Below are 8385 nucleotides of genomic sequence, written 5' to 3'. Positions count from 1 at the left end.
TCATGATAAATTTAGAAAATTTCAGACCGATAGATACTTCTGTAAGGACAAATCTTGAATTTCTATGTGTGGTCCATATAGAACCAAGGCTCTATATGGTTAGAAACCTATAAACAACCTGAATGACTTGTTCTCAAACCATCCATTTGATCAAATCTTCTAACAGAGAATCTGATCATAGAGATTTCATTAATATATATTTAATATGTTACTTAATGAATATGTTGGATCTATGTTATACATCAATTATCCTCTCATTGACCCACTTGGGTGTGGGATCACTTGTGATTTATGCATTTTATTAGTTCATCCCATCTGAGAACCCATATATATTTTTATGTCTCTTATCTATAGTTTGCTTATATGTGGGCCCCACTTGCAATTGGATCTATTTTATTCCCTTTACACTTTCTGTTTGCTGAAAATTTTCTAAGTACTTAACTGTATTGCATGTAGGCCTCTTTGACACCTTGTAGTGGGCCCCACACTCTGTAGTTAAGGGTCCCACTTTGGAGGATGTTTAATCCTTATATAAGTGAGCTGGGATGTCCTACCTTTTTGTTAGGAATGATCCCTAAGTGTTTGGAAATTGGGCCCTAAGTTGTGACAGGCCCTATTTCTGAAAATTGTCAGATTATTTGTGTTTTGTACCAACTTTGGGCCTCTGTAGTGGACCACACGCTTGAGGTTTGAGTAGGCCACTACTTAGAACTTCTAACCTACACTAATAAATAGATAAATAATATTTTAATTGGGCTAAATTAGACCCCACATGATCAGGGAGTGGATCCCAAAATGTGCTCAGGCATGGTTGTGCAGAAAATTTATGTGTAGAAAATTAAAGTGCCTATGTTTAACCCTATACCAAATATTACGTGTGCACAACCAGTTCGTCCCAACTTATAATTTTGAAGTGTATATATAGTACAACCAAGGGCACCTGATGGCACACTGAAATGTGGTCCCTTGTGATCATGTGATATACTTAAAATTGGGCCAAAACTAATTTTGCACTATATTTCCTGCACTGTTTCTCCAAGTACCCATGTTTGGGCCATTACCATAAATTGTACTCACCCAACCAATAAGGCCTGCCTTATAATTTGTAAAGCCCATACATAGAGTTACCAGGTGGTTATTCTCACCATATGTAGGCCCCACGTGATCATGAATTTGACTCTAAAATGGCCTAAAACTAACATTGCACAAAAATCTATTTGATGTAAAATTTATGTGGGGCCACATCAGTGGGGGTCCACCACCTTCCCAAAGCATTTCATGCAGTATCTAAACTCTAAAAAGAAAATAACTCGCAGGTGTTGTTGGGCTCAAAACATTAAGTGGGCCATTTAGTATGGGTTATCTTGTATGAGCCTTACCTTCCATGTGATGAGGCCCAATGAGATGTATATAAGGCCTTTGTATGAGGCCCATTATGATGTATATGAGGCTCATGTGTTGAAGCCCAATGTGATGTATATGAGGCCCTTATATGAGGCCCATTGTGATGTGTATAAGGCCTATGTGGTGAGGCCCATTGTGATGTATATAAGTCCCCTGTGATGAGACCCACTATAATGTATATGAGGCCTATGGGATGAGGCCCATTGTGATGTATATAAGGCTTATGTGATGAGGCCCATTGTGATGTATATGAGGCCTATGGGATGAGGCCCATTGTGCTGTAATGACGCGTATATGATGATACCCATTGTGATGTATGTGAGGCCCATTGTGATATATGAGACTCTTGTGCAAGGCCCAATTATGATGTTGATCCCACGATGATGTATATGATAATGTTTATGATGCCCATCCATTTTTTCTAGCTAGTTTAAGGGCCATAGGCCCCATTGTGATATAATCTTTATAGCGGGCTGCATTCTATGAGACAATGGTGGTTAAATGTCCACATTGTAAACTCCTTAAGGCCCATTACTAAGCCCGTTCCCCATTATAAGTTAGAATCTAAGGCGGGCCGCACTTTAGGAGCAATGATGGTTAAATGTCCATGTTGCAAACACTTTAGAGCCCATTGTTAAGCCCATTTCTATTTTCCCCTTATTTGGTCCTTATTGAGAATAATATTTTCCACCATACCCTATAGTACTATTTAAACCTTGGAACTCATCTTGTGGCCATGATATGTAGGCCCATTGTGATATGTAGGCCCATTATGATATGTAGGACCGTTATGATATGTTGGCCCATTGTGATGTGTAGGACTGTTGTGATAAGTAGGCCCATTGTGATGTGTAGGACCGTTGTGATATGTAGGCCCATTGTGATTATGTAAGGCCCATTGTGATTGTATGAGGCCCATTGTAATTGTATGAGGCCCATTATGATTGTAGGAGGCCCATTGTGATGGTATGAGGCCCATTATGATTGTATGAGGCCCATTGTGACTGAATGAGGCCCATTACAATGTGTGAGGCCCATTGTGATTGTGTGAGGTCGATCATTGTTATCATTAATAATCATGCATGGCCATGATTCATGCCCATACGCATCATTTGCATGTTTGTTATGAGTGATTGACCATAACATATGTCATTGGGCTGGTTGTTTTAAGGACTCCTTGAGAGACGCATTTGCCCCACATGAGCGCGCGGTACGCGCCAGACTGATACATGACTGGATTGTATGACCCATGCATCTTACATTTGTGTGATATGATTTTTGTTCGCCTTAGCGCATCAGGGCTAAGGCCTCCACAAGCACATTGTGGATGGCAGAATTGGACACTAGAAATGTTTTGGTTCTACATGGGGTGTCATAGATGTCCCTGGGTGAAAGTCCCTAAACCCTTATGGTACCAAGAGGATGCTCCAACGTCGAGACCAAGTGGATGTATGAGCGCACGAGTGCCGAATACCATTAAGCCGCGTCTCCCACTGGGTCGTAGTCGGTTAGAAGGGGGTGTGGCCTTACCCGCCTGAGGGTAGGGAGCAATGTTAGGCCGAGTCTGACTAGCTCGTAAATGGGTCTGCTATCGACGTGTTGGATTGGTATTAACAGACTATTGGCCAAGAAGATAGTGAGGTCTCTTACGCTCACTTGGACTGCGTGCATGGGGGAGGGGCGTGCCATTTGAAGCGTACTAGACCCCAGTGATAATCCAGAGAGGAACTGTATTGATATGTTGATTCATATGAGGACTGGCATGACTTGTGATTGCACATTGCATATGACATTAGCCACTAGGGCTTGTATTGCATAACCTTAGTATGGCTGACAGCATTGTACTAAACCCCGGTGATGATCCCAGAGATGTACAACACTGATATGTGGACTTGCTGAGCTGGAGTTACGTACTCAATATTTGACTCATTCATTCATTCATTCACTATCCACTCGGGCTGGTGGTGTGCAACTAAATCATTATGTGTACCTTCATAATGGCCAGGATTTTAGTTGGGGCGCATGACCAACCTGAAATCAGGAGTATATCACATTAAGTCTAGCTATCCAAATTTAAGTATGGGACTGATTTAGATAAAAGTCCCTTGTGATGAACCCCATAGCTTGTGATACCATGTACTATCATCCCGACTACACACTCCAGCTTTGTCATTTCTTTTGGATTGCATACTGCATTACATCCTCTGCATATGACATATTGTAATGCCTCGTCACTGTGGTCACATGTGGGCAAGCACACATAAGCGGACACTAATGTGGGTGGGGCCTAGCGGGCCTGGGTGAGCTACCAGTGGTTAGCAAGCTATTATGCACACAGTGTAGGTAGGACTTTGTCCCACATATTCGTGAATTCGTCAGGATTTGCGTATTGCATTACATCCTCAGCATATGACATTTGGTTTATTATGTCCTTGTACTCAAACGATTACACGTCAACCTTATCATTACCTTTCCATCGTATGTCATATAGTAGAAAATGAAATTTGATTATCTTGTTCATGATGATTGGCTATTTTAATGATTCATGGTCGCTTGTTGAATGACATGCCCATTATTAATGTCATGTTCATGATAACTTGTATAGTTATACGACATACTTGATTGATAACCTACTCACCTATGATAACATGATTGGTTGATAACATGCCTATGGTTGTTTTGGATGTCTTTATGGGATTGGCCTGATAAGACGTGTTTTACTCCCGGCACACAGTAGACTCGCAAGCTGTGGTTTGCTCATACGTATGACTTACACTTTTCAAGATGCATACAAGAGCTATTGGAGTTTGCTATTGTTTCCTTCATTACTGTTTAGCTGGTGCACCATATCATGTGTGACATGTCGAACAGGTTCGTCTCTTCGATATACGTTGATACCATGTACAAAATGTGTAAACACCTAAACAGATTAATCGTTAAAAAAAATTCACACTGAAAATTCCTTCTTGTAGTATCGCAGGATCAGAATTTAGCATATGGGTGTTAGGAGCCGAGAATGGGATATTATGGAGACTGTCAGCGTCGAATTTGGCGATCAAAAATTTTGTGAGCCCGGTTTTCAAGTTTGGAGCATGACAGTTCAGAATCGAAAATTTTAAGAGTTTCTCTTATTTGATGATCTAGGGTCCAATATGACATGTTGGACGGATCTAAACCAAACACTGGTCCTCTTTTGATTAATTATAGGAGAGGTCCATTGATCGATTGATCTGAACCACTCATGTTTCCTCTTAATCAAAACTATAGGATTGAATGATATTTGAAATTCGATTAGTGTGGTCCACTAATTTGGAGATCTTAATGTAGTTTGGTCCTAGCGATCATATATACTGATCTAATTAGACCGAACCCTACAAGTCCAAAGATTTGACACGATTAATAATACATAATAGATCTCATATATTTTTTTATATCTATGTGGCCTACCTAATGATTAGATCGTATAAATAGTTGGGTCATGGCATGTTTTGACCCTATAAGTTCGATGAATGGTATGGATCTAACCACACACATCCCATGTGGCCCATCTCAATCCTCTTCACTTACTAATAGCAATACTTGCACGGGAATTTAGGTGTTCTTTATTGGACGTTCTAGATCTCACAACACAATGAGTGTATGACTGATCGAGTTCGTTCATTCTTTGGCTCATATAGTTAGAACCTTAGATTATCAAAATTAATAACCCAATCAATCAATCCTAAGGATATAAATGGAATCACCCATTGCTATAAGAAAGGAATGATTCTTAGCACCTAGAGTCGTGAGTTAATTGTGCAGCAAATTGATCCTTCCTACTTCGAATTGATCCTTCCTACTTAGATGTGTAGAATGGATGCATGGATTGCTAATCTAGGTCACCCATCACATAGATCTGGACCACATATTACTTTAAATAAAAGAAAATATTTTACTAACCTGCAATATGCCCCCTATGATCTCTCTCTCTCTCTCTCTCTCTTTCTTTTTATATATGTAGGGTGTGTTGAGTCGTAGAGTTAGAATAGGATTTTTCCTTCTCACGATTCATTCCATAAGAAGGAGAAATGGTTAAGAGTAGAGAGAGTTGAGAGATAAGAGGGAGAGATCATGGGGAGTTGAGGGAGAGATTCAGTTCTCTCTCTCAAATTCATATTTGAATATATATATATATATTCAACCCCTCTGAGAGAAAATTTTCATCCTTGAAAACTTCGAAGAGTTGAGGATATTTCTTGTGAATTTCTCCATCTTGCTCCCATGATGCTTCATCAGCTCTATGATGATTCCATAATACCTTAACCAACGAAATTATCTTAGTACGCAAGACATGCTCCTTACATTCTAAAATTAAAACTAACTTCTCCACATAAGATGTATATTCTTACAACTCGAGATCTTTCCAATCGATAACATATGAAGCATCCCTCTCATACTTCTACAACAATGACACATGGAAGACATTGTAAACACTAGAGAGTTGTTATGACAATGCGAATCGAATGTACCACTCCAATCTGCTCTAATATCTCAAACAACTTGATGAATCGTGGTGCAAGCTTTCCCTTTGTACTAAACTGCATAAGTCACTTCATGAGAGAAGCCTTCAGAAACATGCGGTCTCCTACTGCAAATTCTAGATCTCATCTTTTGTTATTATCATAGCTCTTCTGACGGCTCTATGTTGCTTGTGATCGCTTCCAGATAATCTCAAATTTCTCCATTGTTTCCTGAAAAACATCTGGTTTAATTAAACACTTTTCACCTACTTCAGTCCAACAGTTAGGTGCACGACATGGACGTCTATATAAATCTTTGTAAGATGCCATTTTGATGCCGTCATGAAAACTGTTATTATAGGAGAATTCAACAAAATATAAATTATTGTCCCAACTTCATTTGAAATCAAGAGCACATGAACGCAATAAATATTTCAATATTTTATTCACACGTTCAGTCTACTCATTGGATTATGGATGATAGGTTGTATTGTAATATGTAGTTGTACCTATAGCTTCTGTAAACTTTTTCAGAATCGCAAAGTGAACCAAGGGTTACGATCTGATATGATAGAACTGAGGACACCATGAAGTCTTACCACTTCCTTGATGTACAACTTTGAGAGCTCATCCATCAAGAATTTGATACAAATTGGATAAAGTATGTTGACTTTTTCAATCGATTGACAATCACCCATATCAAGTTGTGTTTCTTCTACATCTTGAAAAGTCCAACTATAAAGTCCATAGAGATACAATCTCACTTCCACTTAGGTATTTTTAGTGGCTATTACAAACCTGATAGGTTTTTATGATTTGTCTTCACCTGTCAACAAATGAAACATCAAGACACATAATCAGTTAATTTCTCTCTACATGTTAGGTCACCAAAATGATAGCTTCACATTCTAATATATCTTCGTGCTTTTAGGGTGAATGGTGAACTTGGTTTGATGCGCATCTTTTAGAATTTCTTCCTTCAATTCTAGAACATTTGGCACACAGATACTACCTTGGTATCGAATTCCTTTATTATTCCATATACACTATTTTGATGCCTCATGACCCTGGCGTTTGGCTATCATTTTTAGTAACCATTCATCATTATCTTGATCTCTGATAATTCGTTCCCTAAGAGTCCACTTCACCATAATATTACATATATGAATCCTTTGCTCTTAAAAATCCAACCTGCCATCAAATTGTCTAGCGAAATTCAACATCTCCCATTCACAAACCATTGGACAAGCTATAGTCCATTGTTTATACTCTTTCTTGCTTAGAGTGTCCATAACTAAATTTACTTTACCAAGGTGATAAGATAGAAAAAAAAAATTTATAGTCCTTAAGAAATTTCTCTCATCTTCTTTACCTCATATTCAAGTCATTTTAAGAAAATAAGTACATGAGACTCTTATGGTCGGTGTAGAGTTTGAATCATTCTCCATATAAATAATGTTGACATATCTTTAATGCAAACATAATAACGGTTAATTCTAAGTTATGAGTTGGGTAATTAGGGTCATAAGGTTTAATTTTCCTTGACACATAAGTAATTACTTTACCCTACTACATCAGTACACAACCACGACCTTTGGTTGACGCATTAGTATACACTTCAAATATCAATCCATCTTTAAAAAGAGTTTGGTTGGGAGTTGATGCTAAAAGTCACTTCAGTTCAACAAAAGCTTCTTCACAATACTTCTCAGTCCACTTGAAGGTACTCCCTTATGAGTCAGATTCATCAACAGTCCATAAATCTTTGAGAAATCCTTGATAAACCTTCGGTATTATCCAATAAGCCCAAAGAAACTCCTAAATTTGAAAACATCGATGGGTTGTTCCCACTTCACCACAGCTCCAATCTTTGTTGGATCAACTGCAATACCGTTCTCTTAAATGAAATCACTAAGAAACTTCACACTTTCCTTTCAGAATTCAAATTTTGAGAACTTTCGATACAGTTTATATCTTTCAAAGTTTGTAGTGTTGTCCTCAAATGTAGCTCATGTTCTTCATTCGTCTAAGAGTATATGAAGAGATCATCGACGAACACGATGATAAAGTGATCCAGGTAAGGCAAGAGAACTTTATTCATTAAGTCCATGAACACTACTGGGGCATTGGTTAATTCGAAAGATATAACCAAAATTCATAATGCCCATAACATGTTCTGAAAGCAGTCTTGTAAATGTCTTCTTCCTTAATATGCAACTGAAAATATCTTGATCTTATATCGATCTTAGAATGATATTGAGCTCCCTCCAACTGATCAAACAAATCGTCAATGTGAGGCAAATGGTACTTGTTCTCAATCATTACCTGATTCAATCAACGATAATCAATGTACATTCAAGGAGTACCATTCCTCTTCTTTACAAAAATCACCGACGCACCTGATGGTGAAGTACTTGGTCATATAAATCCCAAAAACTTCAATTCTTTCAACTGCTCCTTCAGTTCCTTCAACTCGACAGGC

This window comes from Magnolia sinica, chromosome 3, assembly GCF_029962835.1.
Source record: "Magnolia sinica isolate HGM2019 chromosome 3, MsV1, whole genome shotgun sequence".
Classification (NCBI taxonomy): domain Eukaryota; kingdom Viridiplantae; phylum Streptophyta; class Magnoliopsida; order Magnoliales; family Magnoliaceae; genus Magnolia; species Magnolia sinica.
The sequence above is the reverse complement of the archived record's forward strand: the minus strand, read 5'-3'. Positions refer to the sequence as shown.